Consider the following 23,363-nt stretch of genomic DNA (forward strand, 5'->3'; position numbering starts at 1 on the left):
ATTACATTCAGAGGTAGAGTTTTTTTTTTTTTTTTTCCTTGTAGCAGCAGGTCTTTTATCCAATTATTTATTCTTTAAGCTGCCTCCCCTCACAGTGAGTGAGATTGCAAGGGTCACATTGGGTGACTTCTATTATTCTCTGTTACAATCTTGAGGGTTCACATACAGTGACTCCACGAAGTTTTAACTTTGGGAGGTGCAGGTGAGAGTGTTAATGCATTTGTAGTTAAAATAGCGTTGTTTTTTGGGTTTAATAATTAAAGCCACAGTATCTTGAAACATTGTAGTTTTTATTACTAGATACTAAGTTTATTTCCGTTAAAACAGCTTGAAACAGCTCAGTAGCCTTAAGGAGCCTTTCCATTGGAAGTCCTTTCCATTAAAGTTGTTTGATTTGATTTCAATTGATAGCTGCGCTATAGGCAACCTCCCTTGAACAAACAAGGGCTGTCCCTCTCCCACTGAATCTGAGGATATCCTTAGATTTTTTTTCTCCAGAGTCAGCTCATTGTAAAAAGGTGGTACTTTATTTGTGTAGCTTCCTTTTACAAATCTCTCACAATATTTGAATACATATCCTTTTTGTTAAATGTAATGTGGATATGCGTACCTTAATTGGATATAAAAGGACAAAATTGACTTCCCTGTGACTGCTTCAATACTAAAAGCTAGTTCACCAAAATAATTCTAGGTCGGTTTTATAATCATTTAACTGTTAAAACAAAAAGAAAGATTACATTTTGTACCTTTCTTAGTATCCTAAATACACTTCTTTTTTATAGAAATACAATATATGTGATTAAGATGTCTCACTGTGTGCCGATTCATTTCTTATTGGGAAGTAAAAGAAGTAATATCGAGCATGACTTAATGTACTTTTTAATATAAGTTTGGTGGGCCTGATGATTTTTGCATCATATACAAATTATATTAAAATTCTTCATGATACATTCATTCAGTATTTGGAAACATTATGTTCAGGAGAATATTCTAGCATTTTTCTTATTTTATAGAGTACATTGAAATTATGCCATTGTACTTAGTAAGATAGTTTAAATTTTTTATTTTTCAGACTTGAATGCAGCGATCATCTAAATTAGAGAAAGGAGATAAAAATAACCTCTGGATATTCCTCTCGTGTGATATTTATTCTGGATGAAGCATTAAGATCTCTACTAGAGGTGTATCACTGTAAGTCTTTTCTAATGAAATTAGAATGTTAATTTTTTTGGCCTTGATGATGTCGAATGGAGTACACTTTAACAGAATTTAAGAGTAACATATGTATTCTAAGAGCAGTAATGGGTGGAATACTATGAACTCCTGAAACACCACTGACAAGATCATAGTAACTTGGAAAGAAAAAGATCATCCTGGATATAGAAGAACTTAATTACAGAATAAATATTTGGTGAAAACAAAAGTAAAGTGCGGGACAATGTGATGATTTTTTTACTATGTCATGGTGATCTTTGCCGGAATACATTTAGTAATGTGATAATATTCTGATGAGAAAGTAAAATATTCATATAACCATGCTGGGAAGAATGATAATCTTACCATGAATAATCAGTATGTTATGAGATACAGGTTAGAAAAGTACAGAATGAGAAACTTTCATAAGGCCGACTGCTTACATTTTGGTGATACGAGTAAACCTATTGAATTATCAGTGATGATAGCACCAAGTTCAATTATTAGAATGCTCACTCTGCACCTAATTAAGTTTTCAAAAGCCCTTTGCTCACGGCATCTACAGTTTAGTCATATAAAACTATTGTTTTCATAAAGAATAAAACAAACAAAAAACCTTGTAAAAACCTTGTAAATTGACCTGAGGGCTTGATTTGGTCATATAACCAAAGAAATGCATTTTCCATATAATATTTCACAGCACCCTGCTGTAATTCACGGGTAAGTGCTATTATGATTGGTAAAGAGGTGGAAGTGTTAGCCATTTTGCTGGTGGAATAAAGGTGGCAGGTTATATCTCTTAGGTGGCAATGTCTTTGATGGTCCTGCGAATTACACAGCAAAACATAACCTCTGGGGGGAATTCAGGAAGTTGCATTTAATAGTAAAACCTCCAGACAACTAGGGTTTCTTTGGGTTTTGAAATCATATGTAGCAATCTCAGATGGTACTCAGAGCTTACCAGCAGGACCTTCTGACCGGTCAGGCCCACGTACTACAGATGGCGACGTATTTTGAACGCCTGCCACCCAGGTTACAGTCAAGTATGTCTTGACTCTTAACACCATTCAAGTTTTGAATTGTGTTATTAGCCAGAAAATTTATTCAGATAATGAAAGATTTTTTTTAATATCCTATGACGTCTAATATTTTTTTCCCCAAAACTGAACATAGAGTTCGGGCAAGTCCTTGTGAATGAAACAGTTTATATTTCATTAGTTTTTTTCAGAATTACAGAGGTAATTTATCATAAAATGTGGTGATAACTTAGATTTTCAACTTCAAAAGATGAAAAATTTATTTGTAGTGTTATTTTACCCACATCCAAGACTCGGGGCAGCTGGACTCGTTCATATTGTAAATGGGTAAGTAGAGGCTTTAGAGTCGGTGTAAGAGTTTTCTCTTTAGCTGAGTCTTATAATTTTTATTCTCTCATTGTCTCATAAATGTATTCACAATATGACTGAATAATGAGATTGATTTAAAGATAAATGACCGCTCGAGACAAAATCAAACTTATTAAATGTGTGACTTATCCTACTAAAGAGGGAACTTAAAGACAGTCATTTTTAATGTCTTCCATAATATAATTTCTCTAAGTTAGAATCATAGACAAATTTTCACGAAAGTAAATATTCCTATGAAATATTGAGACTAGCTTGAATGAAGGCCAATTATTTTTAATTTATATTGTTGATGACTTGTGACTGAAAGAACTTTGCGAGTTGCTTTCAAGCTATTAATCTTCCTTGAAAATGGCTCAGACCATTTGTCAGAACCATGTTGTTAAATACAGATTTGCAGAAATAATGTCATTTGAGAATAAGTGATATTTGAAGCCATACCGTTTATTTAACACACTTAAATTGCTTAACACAATATTCAATCTATAAAATTTCCTTTCATCTAGTCACTTTATTATGTTTTGTGTCAATGTTTTTTTAAATAACCTTGATTGTAGGATGAATATATAGAAGTTCATTTATGCCAAGAAAACAAACTTGTGAAAGAAATTCTATTAAGCAAAATGCATTAAGCCCTCTAGTGGTATTAATACGTAAAATATTTCATTGTGATGTTTGCTTAATGAAAGCAGTTGTTTTTGTTTGTTTGTTTGTTTCTTCCTTAGGCACAGGTATTTAACATTCCCTGAGCGTTAGCTTTTTGCAAATTCCTATTTGTTCTGTTTGGCAGATAATTTGTGCTATACTTTAGGTGTTTTTTCTAAAAAATAAAATCTTTACCTTAGGGTAAAATGTTTAAATGCATAGACTTAACATTGAAGAAGTGAACAGCCTACTAGGTGATAAATCACACTTTTTGAATCAGTTACTTTCATCCTTGAGTCTATTGTTAAAACATACTTGTACTGTTCCATATGCATGGTGTTAATAAGCATTTTTAAGAGGAAAACTACATTATTTATGAATTTAAGATTTCCATTTAAATAAACAACACAGTGAGGGATAAATAATAGTTAACTCTTTATTTCTTACTGAGATCTTTCATACCTTTTAAGGTCTAAAGGAAATGGTCTTATTAATACTTAGGGATGCTTCCATTGAGTTTTCTTTTATTTACTTATTTTTTAGATTTGGGTGTTATTATAGAAGATCTGCGCTTAGAAAGGACCTTTAGTTGGTACCTCTACAAAGTGTGTTTCAATTATTAAGGAGCAAGTTTTAGCTTCATGCCAGCAGTATTTGTATTTCTTTCTTAAAGAAAATGTGCAGTATTAACATTTGACACATAGCCAGAGAAAACTGGGGAAACTCGAGTGGTAGAACTGGAAGCATAACCTGGAAAAGTCTAAGACGCAAAGATGAGTCTCAGAGATGACCTGTGTTCAAAGGTGACTTCCTTGAATTCCTGTCTTTTATTGCAACTTTATTTTGGACTCTGGAATGAGGCTCACAGAGTAACCGCTAAATGTCCTGTGGTAGAGAGCGCTGTAGGAGATTTTTGAAGACCGTCATCACTTCTCAGCTTCATTCAGTGCCCTCTACTGTAAGATGAGAGCAGTCACAGTCCTGCCTCACTGTAGTCGTACCCGCACTTCCGAGGCTGGAGACCATTTTTTCTGGAAATGTGTGCGTTGTCACTGTTCCTCAGTGAAGAATTCATGCAGTTGGTGAACCTGTGGTTGGTCTCCATTTATCTCTATTTGTGCCACCCTCATTCTTAGAAGTCTCCAATGAAAACTGCTTTAAAACAAAATGCTAAAGCCTCTTGGCCAACAGATCTACTCTTTCACTCTCTAACTCTAAACAACTTGAAGCCTGTGGTGATTGAGGGATATGATATACACTCTTAAATCTTTAGCCTTCACTCTGAAATAAGTTCATCTAGAAACTTGAGGAAGTTGATGTTTCATGCTTGTGTGACCAAAACACATATATTTACATTTCTGGTCTCAGGTTATCCTATTATTTTTTCTCCAGCCACTTGGGTTCGGAGTATAAACATCATGTATGATTTACTGACATCACAGACACTAACTCCAAAAAGGGAACCAAGAAACAGGATATTCTGGAACTTGTGTGTTTCCGGACTCAACCCTATATAATACATAGCACTATGGAAGTTAGATTTTCAAATGAAGAGTCAATATAGCCTTGTCTCTTCCCCTGAGTTCTTCTTCATGTCTACCATATATTCATGAATAAATTGTATTATGAAGTCTCTAAGATGTCTTCTCATCTGAGAGTATCCTGATTCTGAATCATGGAACCACTCAAAAGATTATATCTTCTTATAAAGTAGGACTAGCAGAATATTGTTTTCCAGGGTGTCTTCCCTTTGCAATCTCCTTCCCTCATCCATCTCTTCCTTAGTTGTTGAGGGCTGAGCTGGAGAATGTAGAGCTGCCAGGTGTCCGAGGTGTCAATTAAGACAGTAACCCAGAATGAAAGTAATGGTCAAGGCTTTAATCACTTGCTGCTGTCACATAAGCAAGAAGCTAATTTGGAGAAAGCGCCACCTCTGCCAAAGACCCCGGGCAGGGGTGGGCTGGAGGCTTTCCCCTTTGAGGCCTGCCAGGTATAGCCTATGATCAGGCCTGAAAAATCACACACAGGGTTTTGGTCTGAAGTGAACTTCCTCATTGGTGATCATCTTCCTTGCCAATCTTATGTAAATGTGGCCTCTGAACTCAGCTTGGGTTTAAATTAGGGAGTAGGATCCAATAAAATCGGTCTTCTGCTTAGAATAGTTGTCTCGAGAGCCTTATTCAATCGATTCCAGCGTATAGAGGCCCTGACTGTGTGCTTGGTGTGTGACGCTAGTGATCGTAAGATAAATCCCCACATCCTCAAGGGATGCAGTCCGCTGGGGAGTCCAGAGGGAAACATACTTATTTATAAACAGTATTGTAGCAGCATTGAAGCATGCTTCATACCTGCCAGGCTTGCTCGGAATGCTCTGCTGTACCCTCGCCGCTACCCTGTTCCGTCTGTGCTCTGGTCGTCTTCCATTTTGTGGATGTGAGAACAGAGATTGCCTAAGGTTGAGAGAGGTTAGGTCACCTGTCTGCTGGCGAGCGGTAGAGCTGAGTTCAGAGGCCATGTACTTCAGCCGTTGCATGTCACTTCTATTTGAAAATACTCGAAGGCCAGAGATAACGCATAATTTGTTACGGGAGAAGTGAAAATAGGCACTGGGTTTCTGCGGGAAGTGGTTGAGGAAGGACCGCTCAAGCAGTGAGCAATGTAAAAGGCTGAGAACTCAGACAAGGGTCAGATGGAGACAAGAATATACGGGGAAGGCAGGATCGAAGGTGTTAGTGAACTGGAGCTCGAGAGAGGAGAAACAGGAAGATGTCCCATGCAGTTTTTCATTTTCATTTTCATTTGATGCATGACGCCTTACACTGTGGAAATAAGGGGAGGTTTATGAAAACAGAGGCGTTCTGCTTTGGGCATCTTGAGGATGCGCCCGTTGAAGTGCAAGGTGGAGGTAGTTTGCGGACAGTTAAGCATGTGAATCACCGGTTGGAAGAGAAATGGGGCCCCGGCAAGCGTGGGAATCCAATAAGAGAGCAGAGAGAAGGGAACTGCGAAGTGAGGCATCGAAGGGAAGGTCGGAGCAGGACGGGAAGAATCAGTAAAGTCAGTTTCAAGGGAGTTTTAAAGAGAAAGAAGTGACGATGATGAGCCCACTGCGAATTAAGGTCGAAGGTGAACTTCCCTGGGAGCGGATCCCTAAGAGGCCACAGGTTGTGCCGCGTAGCGAGCGCAGGATGTGTAGAGCCGAGCGGCAGACGCCATGTGGCGCTAGATTGGGGCGTGAACAGCCAGTGATGGAGGAGAAGCCGACTTGAGAAATGAAGGAGACCATGGAATTAAGGTAGGCTTCCTTATTGTTTGTTGACTATTGGGTTAGTGGCGGATGTTTTTTTTTTCCTCCTCCCTCTTTTTAATGAGAGTGATATGAAGCTTAGAGAGTACCAGGAAAGAGAGAGAGAAGTTGAAAATACATGGAAGAGGGAATACCATTGAAAGCACAGTTCCCGCAGTGATCTCAGATTGAGATGCCGGCCGGCCTTGGCTTCCCCCACGGCTTTGACTTCGGCGATGGCATTTAATCTCTCAAAGCTTCAGTCTCCTCCTCATTAAAATGTGGATAAAAATAATACTGATCTAAGAGGGTTATTGTGAAGGTTAGATGTTATAATGTATGGAAAAATGATTTACAGTGAGAACTCCTAAGGTTTGCTCTTCTTGTTGGCCTCATAGATGAAGAGATCTGTAGGGGAGCATGTCCCCTGAGACTAGAATGAAGGAGGAATGATAGGTATTTCTTGAGGCAGATTTGAAATATGATACTCAGGGAGGTAATACCATATTGTTTTGGTTAGCAGTTATCCCTTTTAAAAAAAAATAAAAAAACAAAACGAAAAGTAAAAATCAGGACCCCATTTGTTCTAAAATTATAAACCTTTGGCCAGTTCCAAGATGTTTGGAAATAAGACCTCTTTTGTCCTAGAACTGTGTACATCTGTTTGGGAATGCTTTTATATATACATTGTGAGGCACATCTTATTTTTTGTCGGTGAGCTGGCAATGTTATACTCCTCAAATGTAAAACGTAATGAATGTTCTTTCTTTAGCACAGGAATTAACAATTTAATATTGCCCTTTAAGTGATGATAGAAAACCTGCCTAAAACAGTTCTGACATCAAGCTCCTTTCCATGTAGTGACTAAGAACTCATAAACCCTTCTTGCAAATGATGCTAAATTCATTTAAATATGTTTTCGAATCCTTTCTATTTAAGAATACTTGAAGAATTGCAGTTTTTTTTCTTTCAACGTTGATTGTTTTCTCTGTGAGTGAGTCACATGTTTAGATATAACCAAAAGTAATTTATCATGAGCGTGAAAGTGACTAATCAAGCTAGGGAATAAAAAAGTAGTATTAAAGTAATAGAACTAATTTTCTTGTATGTATTTTATAAATGGACATTTTCTTACAGAGTACGTGTGTGTATCCTATATGTCTTTTATTAGGATTTCTGTGTGGAATCCTGTCACTTGTTCTACCTGAGAACGGTTCTGTGCTTTCTTTCATTTAACTTGAACCGCTGCTTTTCTCGTGACTCTGGGTTAATTTAGCCTAGTTTCCTGTTCTTCCTGAAATTGAAAGCTACAAATAATCTCAGGTGTGTTGAATCGAAGCTAAACTTAAGAGAGGCTAATATCAAATCTCAGGATGCCAGTTCCTAAATTTTGTTCTGTTCCTGTATGTCTACTCATGCTGATTTATGAGCTCTTCTGAGAGTCAGGATTCATCTTTATTCTTAATTGTATATAGAGTTCATTCTGATATGATTTACCCTACACTCAGAGGCTTCCTATTTTTGCAAAAGCTGGCAGCATATGAATAATTTATACTTCTTTGGCACTCTTGCCTGTTTGGGGCACAACCAGTTTCTTTTGGGAAATGATTTTTAATTAATAAATAGAACACTTTTCATCACCTTCAATGGTGTAACTTTTAAGAGACTAGGAAACAAGGCTAGTGACACCTTGGAACTGCCATCCCAGGAGGAGCCTAGGAGTTAACAAGCAGTGAAAGAATCAGCAACTTCTCCCTCTTTCCAAGCTTCTGTTCCCATTTCAGTTTACTTCTGGGGTTTTTCTTTCTTTACTACCTTCTTTGTTTCTTGATACAGTTCTCTCTGGTATCAAGGATCTTCATATCTATTTACAAAAGGGAAAAATGAGTATTAGGCTAATAACTTTAAGTACAATTTAAGAAATTTTATCAAACTTATGATGCCATTGAAATTGGTTGTCCAGTTTTTGGGGAAAAAAAAGATCGATTTTAATTTGCTACTTTTTCGTGTCAGCACAGTTTTACAAGGAAGCTTTAAATATGCCCATAAACCTCAGTGGTACTAAAACATAGTAAGTCAAATTCTGATCATTCCTTTTGTCAAGAATGCATGATCTTAACTCATGAGTCACTGTTAAATATAAGTGTAATGTGGAGGAAAAATGAAAATACATTATGAGTAATTTTTTTGCCAATTTGTACAATTTTTCAGTTAAGCAGTCATAAATCAAGGAATATTGTGTTTTTTGAGGCTCATTAAAGAGACATTATACATCAGAATAGTGAAGTCGTCAGCATAATGAAATGATGAATGCCTGTAACTATCTGTATGTAAATGATGTGAAACAGATTCAGGGTGTTACAAAGGAGAATGACAGTCTCCCTGACAGTTCCCCTTCGGTGCTGTTGCTAGATGCTGGTGACAGATGTTAAATGCAGACCTCTTCAGCGACAAGCACTTATTAGCGCTCAGTGGAAAGTGACAATATACAATAAGACAAATAGCAGATAATATTTTAAATAAATTTGCTCAGGAAGGTGTGTTAGTGCATTTTAAGAGCCTTCTTTATTGACAAAGGCCATATCCTAAATTGAAGAAAACATGCGAGAAAAGAAAATGGTTATTTTGAAAACTAGTATGTAAAAATGTAATATATATATTGTAATGCTGGCCCATGTCCTTAAGTTATGTAGAGCCTTTTCCATAAAGTAAATAATAGGTCAGACTTAATTTAGCTTTATATATCCTAACAATGAAACATATCTCAGGTGTACATGTAGCAGATGGATTCGTACACACACAGACCTTTACATAGTGAGATTTGTAGTACGCATACCACTTTGTCCGCCGTCATATCGAGCATGGCTTGTGAGTTCTGTTCTAATCTTTGTCTTTATTAAAGTCATCTCCTTTTTGTTTGAGGCTGCACAGTCCATCTGTTGATGAGCCAGCGCCTGAAATGTTCAGTCCTACGTTTCAGGTGCTTTATGTCACTTACGAAAGAGGAGCAGGGCTATAGATCTAGTAACTTTCTGGAGGTTCTCATTTATCTGTGCATTTCACAGCACCTGATACAGGTGCCAAGTACATGAACGATTACTAAATGAAGAAGGAAGCGAGGGAGAGAAGGAAGAAGAGAGGAGAGGAATAATGGAAGGAGAGAAGGAAGGTTTTTAGTCCAGTGTGAGTCAGTGATGAGTCTGTGTCATTGGCCAATTGACATATATGTCTCTGCGTATATTGCCTCTTATTTTATTCAGCTTTTGTGATGCATACTTGACAGATGAAATTGTAAGATATTTAAAGTATAAAATACAATGGTTTGATATGCATATACATGTATACATTGTGAAAGGATTTGAGTTAATTAACTATCACTGCACATATTTACTTTTTTTTTTTTTTTGGTGAGACTATTTAAGTTCTACCTCTTATTTGAAATAAGGGTGGTGATTCAGGTTCTACCTAGGCCGCAGAGTTTGGAGAGGACCACAAGAGACTGTATGTGGAATCACAGTTAGGTTGATGATATTACAAATTATATCAATACATATGAAGCATCAGTATGATTTTCAAAAACAGTGTCAACCTCAGCACCTTGGGAACAGAGAGAGCACACTGGATTGTGTAACTGAATGTATGTAGACAAAGTTATGTTAATAAAAATATTCATATTCTGTGTGCTTTGGGGACAGGGGTTTACTTTTTAATTTTTTATTGAAGTAGAGTTGATTTACAATGTTGTGTTAATTTATGCTGTACAACAAAGTGATTCAGTTATACATACATACAATTTTTCATATTATTTTTCCATTGCGGTTGATCACGGGGTATTGAATATAATTCCCTGTGCTAGACAGTAGGACCTTGTTGTTTATCCATCCTATATATAATAGTTTGCATCTGCTAATTCCAAACTCACAATCCTTCCCTACTCCATCCTTCCTCCCCCTTGGAAACCACAAGTCTGTTCTCTATGTCTGTGAGTCTGTTTCTGTTTCCTAGATATGTTCATTTGTGTTGTATTTTAGATTCCACATATAAGTGATATCATGTGGTATTTGTTTTTCTCTTTCTGACTGACTTAATCTCTAGGTTGCTGCAAATGGCATTATTTCATTCTTTTCATGGCTGAGTAATATTCCATTGTGTGTGTGTGTGTGTGTGTGTGTGTGTGTGTGTGTGTGTACCACGTCTTCTTTATCCATTCATCTGTCAATAGACATTTAGGTTGTTTCCATGTCTTGGCTGTTGTGAATAGTGCTGCTATGAACACAGGGGTGCATGTGTCTTCTTGAATTACAGTTTTGTCTGCATCTGTGGCCAGGAGTGGGATTGCTGGATCATATGGCAACTCTGTTTTTAGTTTTTTGAGGAACCTCCATACTGTTCTCCATAGTGGCTGCACCAACTTACATTCCCACCAGCAGTGTAGGAGGGTTCCCTTTTCTCCACACTTCCTCCAGCATTTGTTATTTGAGGACTTTTTAACGATTGCCATTCTGACTGGTGTGAGGTGGAGGTTTATTATTTTTGATGAAGTTTTCCTATACCTGTGCCACAGTATTTTGACACTTTATAAGGTGTACATGAGTTGCTAGCAAGCTTAATGGTATAATTTCCCCAAAATGCCAGTCAGTGTAGTGATATCTTTTCTTTATCCTGTTGTGTACATCATAGAGTTAAACATAACACTTGATTAAAGAGATATTCTTCAAAAATTATGAGCTATTTTAGTTCTTTTTGCCTGAGGAATACAACAAATTATGAACATCTGAATTTTTTGTTAATATTTAAATGTTTATAGTTCGTTGTGATGTGAAAAGTCCATGAGAAGATAATTGTCCAAGTTTTCAATAGTCTCAATATTAAGAGCAATAACTTTTAAATTGTTAACGGCACTTTGAATATGTTAGTGCAGTAATGTGTTGTAGCAGTTCCTTGAATATATTTTTATGTTAAAAAAGAAGATTGGAAAATGTCTAGTCACAACTTAAAAGACCATAAGCTATAACTAAACTGAAATGTTTTAAAGAAAATATACATATTATTTTCTTTTGCATATTCATCACCTACCATATTTTCTGATCATTTTGCAAGTTTACTCACTTACTAAAAGAAATACCCTTATGATTTGATGTTATACTCCTTCAGGTTAATCCGTACGCAAACACACAGACACACACAATCTGAGAGCATTTGTTACATAAAATAACAATTTTATAATATGATCTACATTTCCCCATAACTAAATAAATATATTTTGGTAACTTTTGTGATATCCTGTTCCGTAATTGACTATTTTGCCTTAGAGGGAAGAAAGAAGCAATTGAATATTGTGGAAAGGGCACAAATATTGTTGAAAAGAGGCCTGGAGAGAAAAATCATAAACATTTATTTCAAACTAACACGTTTTTAGAGGAAAGGAAGCCAGGGTCCTTATCATGGAAATTATTATTTTTGAACATGTTACTTTATATCTGCTGTGAGAGGGCCACCATTAGAGTATTGGAAAGTGTCACATAGATGAGTCTTGATATTTTACAGTGAAAAACCTTGTAAACTTACTGCCACACGTAAGGAATGAAATCTACTTATATTAAATTCTGTTTCCTTCTAGTTACTTTTAAGTGTCTTAAGTAAAAATATGACAGAGCAAACTGACTAGTTCACTAACTGGTTATATATATAACAGTTATATATATATATAAATATATGTATAATGTGATATATGTTGTATATAATATGTGTATAATATAATCACATTTTGGCTTAATATAAAGTATTATAACTATAGTTATATTTATTATTATAATTACATTTATGTATTTTTCTAGTGATAACATTTATACAATTTTTATATTAAAAAATCACTATTAAATCTATTACTTCATTGATCAACAACATAGTTTGAATCCTTGTCTTTTAATTCCAAGTCTGTTGCTCTTTTTACCCTATCATAGGGCTTCTTGATAAATCTCTTAAACTTAAATCCAGGAAATACACATCCTTAGTGCACTTTGCCAAGCCTAAATTATAGTCTATGCAACAAGACTTATTTAATTGGGTGTTTTGTCACATATCACATTTAGTCACTTTCTGTTTTAGAGGTAGTTTAGAGACAGATGAATAGTCAAGGGGATTGATTGAGTTCAGAATAACATTTCCACCATTCTACTGCACAGCGTAATGACTCCAAAAAACATTTCTCAAAACCAAGAGACATCCTATCTTATTACATAATTCTTCTTCCTTCAATTACGTAACATTCGTAAACATTGCCAGGCTATCCTTGACTGCCAGTTGAAATAAGTGACTTAAGCATTGTTTAAATTATAAATATTCCAGTTAATTTTAAACTGTGTATATGTGTATATATGTTATCTGATAGATATATGTATGTATATAAATTTCTAGTAAACTTCAGTTTTATTAATCAGAATCTAGCCGTCTCAATCAGATTAAGGGGCCCTGAGCTAGGAACCTGCAGAAAACATTCCTAAGTAGCACTAGGATTATCTAGGAAGCTGAGAGCCTTGGAGTCATTATGAGTATTAGTACAAGGAATCAATTAATTGCTTGCGGCATTGAGAGTCCCAGAATGTTGTAAGTGGTAATGACCTTGGAAATTATCCAATCTTAGGATGGCAATAGTTGAAAGATTAATGCTGCCTTAGACTGATTGGAACTCGCTGCCTGGACCACTGTGTTAGAATGTATGAAGCGTGTCATAATCAGTTAGCCTTACCTACCACAGGTGAGCCATGGAGTCTGGTAGCATAGTTGCTGAGACTCAGAGAGTTGATTTTACATCACGTGCCCAAAGTTGCCCAGATGGTTAGCTCTGAATCCATGGCTATAAACAGGGCATCTGACTCATAATCCAGTGCTATTTGCTCTGCTCTATTGATAAAGTAGAAACGTATCCGGTGGACTTTCTCAGAGTAGAGCCACAGAGGCATTCAGCAGACTTCACTGACAGCGTGAAGAGCCATGCAGGGTGTGCTGGCTCCTCTGAATCCACGTCCTTGTGGCTTAAACTTACTGAGATATGCATATATGTATGGTTATCAAGGCATAGTTTACTTAAGGTTATTCCAAAGCACTTTAACTAGGTACTTTCTTTTATTAATTATACTGACCATATTTCATGTTTTGTCTTTTCTTAGAATTCCTAAGCAGGTGATGCCTATTCTTCCATAAGCTAAATAATTGGATTTCTGTAAATTAAATATACTAAAATATTAGTGTTCTCTAACTATGTTCAAGGAAAAACCCTTCATGTGAAACATAAAAATTACATTAAAATGTGAACATTTTTGGGCTTCCCTGGTGGCGCAGTGGTTGAGAGTCCGCCTGCCGGTGCAGGGGACACGGGTTCGTGCCCCGGTCCGGGAAGATCCCACGTGCCGCGGAGCGGCTGGGCCCGTGAGCCATGGCCGCTGAGCCTGCGCGTCCGGAGCCTGTGCTCAGCAACGGGAGAGGCCACAACAGTGAGAGGCCCTTCCAGTGTGTAGCATTTATCTAATAAGAATGTTGACATTACATCTAAAAATTGATTAACTTCTTTTTTTTTTTTCTATATCCTCTTTATTCTTTTTTTTTTTTAACATCTTTATTGGGGTATAATTGCTTTACAATGGTGTGTTAGTTTCTGCTTTATAACAAAGTGAATAAGTTATACATATACATATGTTCCCATATGTCTTCCCTCTTGCGTCTCCCTCCCTCCCACCCGATTAACTTCTAATAGAGGCTAAAACAGTTTGGTAAAATACAGACCATTACCAATGCTGCCTTTTGTTCCATACCCCCGACCCTTTTATAAAATCTTGTCTAGCTGATTAATAAAACAGAGCACTTCAGCTTTGGTGAAATACACTTATTCAATTTCACTGAAGATTATAGGTTTCAAATAATAAAATTGGATTTTATCGAGGATTGAAGTGTGTAAATAGAACATTTGATTGAATTTAATAAAATGGTATCCTGCTGATAGAGGCAAGTCATTTCCTCTAGTTTTAACTTGATTACAAAGACAAGAAGTTTTATGAGCTATTTTGAATGGAAAATTTCTTTCTGTCTAGAGAAAAAGGCTATATTGAGACTAAGAAAAGTAAGTAGTACCATTTAATATTTTAAGTAAAATAGTTGTGAATGTATGATTAGTTTCAAATTTTAATAGAACTATTTTCTGATATGTACTTGTAGCTATTGATCACTAGAGTTAAACATGTATGTAACTCCAGTAGATAAATTTATTTCTCTAGCTTTTGGTGACCATTCCTCATCTGATAATGCAAGTCTGTCTTTAATCAAATACAGTGACAGCAGAGACCACAGTCCTTTTGTCCCCAAACGAATCGCTACACAGTAACCAGCGTTACTCAGATTTGTGGTTTTCTTTAGCCAATTCTAAAGTTTCATAAAGAGAAACACAGAGCAAATGTTTTTTGCTACTTTCTGACGAGATATATGGGAAATCTGGGAATGACTTATAATAACTGTGAGGAAACCAAAACACCATACCAAATGTTAAGGCATATTGAAAAAAATCACATTTATTTGTGAGAAACGCTGTATTATGGTAATATCAAAAATTAATTTTGTCATTACAGTTTTAATTTCTTTCTCAAATGTATATTTCAGTATAATAAAATAAGTGTTATTTTACCCAAATCTAGTTTTTTCTTAATCAATATTTTAATTATTTTGTTGGACTAAAGAGACAGCTGAAAATGCCTTTTTTTTTTAACCATTTAATCAGAACTTTTAAAAGATGGTTAAGTTAGTTTCAAGGAGAATATTTGTAAGCTAGAAGATAGGCTAGATTTATCATGAGACATCATTATAAATGTAGGATGAGTATTAAGAAATGCCAGAATTGCAGACATTATTTTGACTGCATTGATAATAAAGAGTTTCAGAGCAAGATGGATTTTAATGTGGCCTAAAAGAGTACTTTGGATTGATTTAGAATATTATTTTTAAGCAGTCGATTCAAAGTATCTGCAATTTCTATTCAGTTATTTAGTGGTGCTTTCAAAGAAAAAGGTAAAGAGTTGATGAAAGGTCATTACCTTAAAGAAAAAATATACCTCTTTCTGTTGATAATGGTTGTATATTGTTTTTAATACTTCAGAGAAAGCTACATTATACGGGGAAAGAGAAGGGTCACTAGAGAGAATTGGCTGAGAAGACAAAAATAAGAGTAATGGGGCAGATACAGACCCTAGGTATACAGGAGAGACAGTTTAGAAACAACAAAAAAAGAGGCAACAGCAAAGAATACATAAATGCTGTATGGGAAAAGGCCTTGGTTCAGACCCTTTGCTGTCACACTGGGAGCTGTTTGAGTGTAAAGATTAGAATGCCTATCTGAAAACAGAAAAATGTGTAACATATGAAGGATGATAGTTTGATGCTAGAATTGAGATGAGAAGGAAGACCTATAATCAGAGCAAAAGTAGTTATATCTTAAAAAGGTTCAAGCTGTAGAAGACCATTCATCAGACAAATCAGATAAATTTGTTTGAAATGTGTTCTTAAAAAATTTCCAGATGCATTTTTAATACGTGTAAATTTTGTGGTTTGAGAGGAGACACAAAGCAAGAAGGATGAGAGAGCATCTGAAAACACTTCATATAAAAGATGCACAGAGGGCTTCCCTGGTGGCGCAGTGGTTGAGAGTCCGCCTGCCGATGCAGGGGACGCGGCTTCGTGCCCCGGTCCGGGGAGATCCCACATGCTGCGGAGCGGCTGGGCCCGTGAGCCATGGCCGCTGAGCCTGCGTGTCCGGAGCCTGTGCTCGGCAACGGGAGAGGCCACAACAGTGAGAGGCCCGCGTACCACAAAAAAACAAAAAAAAACCCCACAGAAATAGATGGATAAGTATAGAAATAAGATTATCATTTAGGATAGGAGTCTAGAAAAGGTAAGATAAGTGAAAGTGTTTAAATAGAAACATGTATGGAAATGGTAGATAAGAGTATTACACAGTATGCAGCAGGACTGTTCACTTTGAAAGAGAGCTCTAACAGAAATTTGGTTGACATTTATTAATTTGAAAATACATAGAAAAAACCCCACAAAAAGTATCTATGTTATTCATTGAACGCCTGATATGTCCCTCGTATCGTCTTTAATTAGCTCTCCAGTAGTTTTGCATGGTTGTCAAGTCATATATGTGGTCCCTTTAACTTCCAGGCTGTAGTCTTGTTTGATTATTAGAAAAAACTACAGTATCAAAAATATGAATTATATTGGAGGTTGTCAGGATTCCTAAGATCAGCACACCATTCTATAGCCTCATTTCAGCTCTGAAAATTAGTTGAAGTAAACAACTGTTTTGCATATTAGAATAATTCTAACACAAGCAACCGTCATGCCATGCCTAGTACGAGTATCACTTTTCTTCATTGTGAAAATGAAATCACCACACATCTAGTATAACTTCCATATTACCAGGTAAAATGTTGGTATTAAGCTCAGAATTGACCTGTGGATCTCATTACCTGTAGGAAGATAAAGGCAGAAAACAGAAGCTGAATAATGAAAATACAATAAATCAGTTTCAGAAATAAATGAGGGGCTTCTTGGTGGCGCAGTGGTTAAGAATCCACCTGCCAATGCAGGAGACACAGGTTAGAGCCCTGGTCCAGGAGGTTCCCACGTGCCGCGGAGCAGCTAAGCCCATGCGCCACAACTACTGAGCCTGCGCTCTAGAGCCTGCGAGCCACAACTACTGAGCCCATGTGCCACAACTACTGAAGCCCTCGCGCCTAGAGCCCGTGCTCTGCAACAAGAGAAGCCACCACAATGAGAAGCCTGTGCACCGCAACCAGGAGTAGCCCCTGCTCGCCGCAACTACAGAAAGCCCGCGTGCAGCAATGAAGACCCAACACAGCCAAAAATATAAATAAATAAAAAAGAAAAACCCAAAGCAATCATCCTAGCAGGTCTTATTTTCATCCTCATTATTGAGTTTTATAAATAAGAATCTGAAAAAGTCTTCATCCTCCTCTAATACAAACATTGTTGGTTATCATTTGTCTCCAAAGAAATTCTACGTAGGTAGCAAAGGGCCTGTCTTCTCCGTTAACATTTGTTCCAAAGTCAAACAAATGGAAAGCAACCACCTTTTTTACTCGTTTTTTTCAGCTTATATTCAATGTCTGCACATAAGGTACCAAATTAAAAGGGATTCCTATATTCTCTTCCTCTCTGAGCACTGTAGGAAAATAGTTTTGAAAACTACGAAGCATATACTATGTATATAGTAGTAATTAGTAGTAAATATAAATTTTAGACTCTAAGATATTTATGAAAAAGAGGAAGATTAATAAATCAATTTGTGAAAGGAAGTTTTGGAATTTAAATGTTTCTAGGTTTACAAACTTTCCAAAACCTAAAATAGCATTTAAGATAATGATTAATGTCATCAAATTGAAATTTATCAATAAAATAAGGATATAATTATCTTCTGAAATATATCCATTCCTATGTGAAGTTCTTATAATGTCAAAAATACATATGTCTATTTTTAGAATAATGACTAATGAAGCCACAAAAGCAGTAAACAATTCAAATTACAGACTTTGATCTGGAAATATCACTGCAGGTCATACAGTATATTTTGTATATGTTACAGCTTAGGAAATTGAGTGGTATGGTGATTCTCAGTGACTTGTACAACTTCTGTTGTCACAAAACAGAATTATTCTCATTCCCTGTTTAGACACATACCTCTGTGTATCTCTTTTAATGAGTTAATCTCAAGATATTTATGAGTGACAAGACTCTATTTCAACCTAGGCCATTATTTTTGTACATTATTGTCATTACTGTCATTACAGTCAAGTCCACGTTTCATTTAACTGAAGTCAAAATGTATCATGTCTCAATTTTAGTTAATCAAAATGACATAATACAACACGTGACAAAGGTTACAATAAGGGTTGCTTAACAAGGCTTTCAAGCGTCATCTCTTGCTTTGTATGAATTAGAATGACACAAGTTTAAAAGGGCTTATGATGTACGTTTGAATATAATAGTTATATCCTACCTTCTGTGGCAGTACTGAGGAAGGAATACGAGCTGTCAAAATTCTGAGTAGAATGAAACACTATAACTCAGAGAGAAGGGAAAAAGGGATTGAGTAGGCAGACTGTAGAAACATCAAAGAAACTGAAGAATATCACTCTCCATATATTCCCACACCGTAGAGTTTCTCTTCCAGAAACAGTGCCAGGCTGGGAGCGGAGAGCACCACGGGCTGAATGTCGTGACGCCCATTCTAGACAGCAGAAGCCAGGTTTCCGAGAAAGAGCTACATTCAGCAGGAGACCTCACTCCCATCGCCTTACTTTCATGCTTTCTGGCTGCAGAAATTGTAAAGTTCGGGTGGCTTTTTAGCTGAAACTATGGTGAAGGCAATCAAGAAAGGCAAAATGGCAAAAGCAAGGTTTACTGTATGAGAGCAAATAGAACATGTAAGCAAAGCTGCCACGTTAGTCAGAAAACTAGCCCGAGCCAAGCCCAAGTTCACAACCTAGAGGAAAAGAGCAAATTACAGGGAAGGCTGAGCAAAGAAATCTAGCAATTCTTGCATCGGGAGAAAAGGCCATAAATATGAAAGAATAATAAAGGAAGACCAACAAGTGGAATAGTAAAAGTTTTCAGAGATAAAACAGGATTTTTTTCCTGAAATAAATGAAGAACTGTATCTTCAGCTCTGATGGGCATATAGAATACTAGAAACTGGAATGCAGACATAAGGATGAGAACAAAAGTTGAAAAATGGACCAAAAAAAAAAAAAATAGTATGGGCTGACATTTGCAGGAAAGGAAAATGGGCAAGAGAGGAATGAGATTTCTGACCAGTTGCTTTAAGGACTCTGGTGAGACAGTTTAGTTTAGGATTGTTTGGACATATAACTGTGTGACATTCAAGGAATCTTTCCTTGGCATCTCTTTGTAGAACAACAAAAACCACTCAATTGTATTTTGATGTTTTATTTGGGTTGTGTAAAGGCACTCCTATTGACTGGACAACATGCTGAGTGAGATCAAAACCTGCTTCAGGTGTACTTAGTAGCACCGTGGGATTTCCACTAGGATTTGGGATGTAACATATACTTTAGATTAAGTTGGTATATAGATGCTATCCTTGAGTATACTTTTACAGTGCCTGCTATTAGATGATTGCCATGAGAGGGAACAGAGAGCTACTGAAAACAAGCCACGATGAGTCTTGGGATGGAGAAGGAAATTCCGGAAACTGCAATGACATTAAAATCATTCTCTTTGTGCTAAGGCACAGGGTAGGGCTGTGTTTCAAATGGAGAATAAATAGAGGAAATATTTCATTACTTAAAAACTTGAAAAACTCTCATGACGGTACATGCCATAAATTATTATTTTTTAAAGTCAACCTTCACACTTAGTGTTTTAACAGACTGGACCAGCGTAAGGCATTTGCTCCACTCAACAAGCTGATACCAGAAGCCCGAGAAGTGGGTTACCATTATGGCACAAGAGATCAAGCCGGATATAGAACTTTAGATAAAGAGTCAATGCTGGGAAAGAAAAATGTAATGAACATTTTTCCAAGGACATAAGACTGAGTTGTCATTGACATGGGCCACAGGTATGTGGCAAAAGGCTGAAAAATGCTGGAGATTAAGTGAGACTCTGATCAATCCAGCATTCCACAGTTTTTGATCAAAGTGATAAAGGCTCCTGTTTTCCCGGAAGACTGCCTGAATGTTCCAGAGTGCAGAGTTGCTTAGAATTCTCTGCTCAGTTTATTGGCTTTCTCATCACTTATCAGATCACTTATGGCAAAAGGATGTAACCATGGAGTCATCGGGGTCATGGGCCGTCCATGTAAGTGGGAACCCTGTTTTTCATAGAATGGAAGTCACTGAGTTAGGCAGAGAGACCAAAAATAATTTACTATATCCTCATTGTTCACTAGAGTGTCAGAAGTTATTTTTCATCCCTGCTATTAACTTGGAAAGAGGTAGAATCCTATAGAACCATGAAAGTATCAACTCCCCTTACCCAGCTGTGTTGCACTGATCACCTGAGCGTCCATACCTTGGGCAGATTTTACTTTGGAGTAAATTTCTTCATGCCATTACTAAATGTAACTGTGAGCCCATTTTATTTTTTTTTATGGAGGCATTTTAGTCTATGATTATATACTAAAAATAACTGGGTGGTCTTTTATTAATATACTAATAATGTCTTAAATGGTGTGTAAGAAACCGCATCAGTCTTGCACATGGCTGTATCCTCCACAGTAATGTAGCACATGGCATATACAGTTAGTATTTTATAAACGTTTGTTGAATAAATTAATGGATTAAGTGGTATTTCTTGCATGACCACAATAAAAAAATAAGAGAACATGGATTAAAAATTCCATATAGCTTTTAAGTTAAATTTTATAACTCAACATACTCATAAATTAGGCGTTGCATTTTAAATATAAATGAAAAACGTTAAACTGTTACATACGGTATGTCTTTTAATTATGCCTGCCCATTTTCTTTCCAGTAGAGTTGTCATATATACCTTATTTACACGCCTAAGACCTTTTAAAGGTTAAAATATATGAATTAAGGAATTAGAAATATCATCCAGTTATATAATTAATTTTAACATAGTGGAATCATTTCATTTTGTATTCCACTTGTTAATGGATTTCCTTTTGATAAGTTAAGTAATAATTCTATAGAATGTTTATCGTATTTTGAGAATTCTCAGATGTTTATTTGTACTCAGAACCACATACCGTATTTTGATTTGTTTTAGTATATTGTTTGACTTAAGCAAATATTGATTATTGCTAAAAGTATATGACTTGCTTGCTTTCCCAGAAGGATCTGGAGACTGACAGATTTTCCACATACGTTGAAAGTTTAATTGTTGAACAGAGACCTTAATGTTGACTTTTATGTCTAATGGTGGGCAAAACAGTAGTCATCACATTTTATATTTCTGAAACTCACCATTCTTCATCTGCCATATGTTATGCACAAAACTTGACCCTTGTTTTATTACAGAAACTCTGTCTCTTGGGTGGAAGTCAATGATTTTATGTAATTTGTCTTTTTTTCACATATTTATTGGAGTATAATTGCTTTACAGTGTTATGTTAGTTTCTGCTGTACAGCAAAGTGAATCAGCTGAATGTATACATATATCCCCATATCCCCTCCCTGCCACCCTCCCTATCCCACCCCTCTAGGTGGTCACAGAGCACCGAGCTGATCTCCCTGTGCTATGCAGCTGCTTCCCACTAGCCATCCATTTTACATTTGGTAGTACATATATGTCAGTGCTACACTCTCACTTCATCCCAGTTTCCCCTTCCCCCCATGTCCTCAAGTCTGTTCTCTACATCTGCGTCTTTATTCCTGCCCTGCCACTAGGATCATCAGTACCATTATTATTATTATTATTTTTTAGATTCCATGTATATGTGTTAGCATACAGTATTTGTTTATCTCTTTCTGACTTACTTCACTCCGTATAACAGTCTCTAGGTCCATCCACCTCAGTACAAATAACTCAATTTCATTCCTTTTTATGGCTGAGTAATATTCCATTGTATATATGCGCCACATCTTCTTTATCCATTCATCTGTCGTTGGACACTTCGGTTGCTTCCATGTCCTGGCTATTGTAAATAGTGCTGCAATGAACATTGTGGTACATGACTCTTTTTGAATGATGGTTTTCTCAGGGTATATGCCCAGTAGTAGGATTGCTGGGTCGTATGGTAGTTCCATTATTAGTTTTTTAAGGAACCTCCATACTGTTCTCCATAGTGGCTCGATCAATTTACCTTCCCATCAACAGTGCAGCAGGGTGTAATTTGTCTTTACTTCATGTTCTCACTCTAGAATTTCTCATCTTGCCCTGAGTTTCTAGTGGAAATTTGAGAGTAATAGGCATTGGCATTCTGAGGAATGAAGAAAGATGATTCTCCTTTCTGGAGAGCACATCTATTATTATAGTAATAATGATCCTTAATTTTATTTCTGTTAGGTTACTAACAAACTCTACATAGATCAGAGATTCCAAAGTCCGAATGTCCAAAATCAGACATCTCTTCTCCGATTATTTTTCCTCCTTCTTTCCTCATTGTATTGATTAATAACACTCTGCTCTGCACTGCATTTGTGGGCAAAGCACAGTGAGGAAGAATCTTGTTCTGCAGATGCACTGCAGGCTGTCTTAGGAGTGAGAATGGGGTGCAGTCCCTAAGATCCAGACCCCAGAATATAAAAAGAGCCCAAAAGAGGATAAAAAGTACTAATTGAAGGACATGGTGATACATATACATTTATCAAGAGGACTATACAAATTGTGCAAATAATAAAAAAACGTCTCATAAAAGAGACTGGAAATGTGCTTGGAGAGCCGCATTCTATCCTTTTTGCAGATACTGTCACAAATGAAGACATGATGTCCAAAGAGTTTTGTTTCTATAAACTGTTTTCCTGCCCTTTGTGAGATGATTCTTAACTGTAATTCTGAATCTTATACATAGGCTGCAGAACATTCCTTTAGTAATAAATGGGATGAAGGTGAGGGAAGGAGAGAAGCAAAAAAAAAAAAAAAAAAGCATTAAATAAAAACAATATGCAGAGAGAGAAAAATTGGGGGCCTTATTGAAAATGATAAGAAATGTCATGAAAGTACATTTACAAATTATGAGATAGTGGGAGAGGAAAAGTTAAGATATTATTTTTGTCTGTCTTAATTTAAGAGACAGTCATAACCTAAGGCAGACTGAAAAGCACAACCAATTATCTTTTATA

The 23,363-nt window shown here is 36.4% G+C and overlaps 1 long non-coding RNA gene across 1 annotated transcript in view; it reads left to right on the plus strand.

Moving 5' to 3' along the window:
* Positions 1-1,106: 1,106 nt before the first annotated feature.
* LOC132417654 (uncharacterized) overlaps positions 1,107-23,363 on the plus strand; it is a 918,655-nt gene continuing 896,398 nt past the window's right edge. The window contains exon 1 of the long non-coding RNA XR_009517905.1: positions 1,107-1,191. This is a non-coding gene — a long non-coding RNA (uncharacterized lncRNA). The remainder of the gene's footprint in view (positions 1,192-23,363) is intronic.

The sequence above is a fragment of the Delphinus delphis genome, chromosome 21 (genome assembly GCF_949987515.2).
Source record: "Delphinus delphis chromosome 21, mDelDel1.2, whole genome shotgun sequence".
Classification (NCBI taxonomy): Eukaryota; Metazoa; Chordata; class Mammalia; order Artiodactyla; family Delphinidae; genus Delphinus; species Delphinus delphis.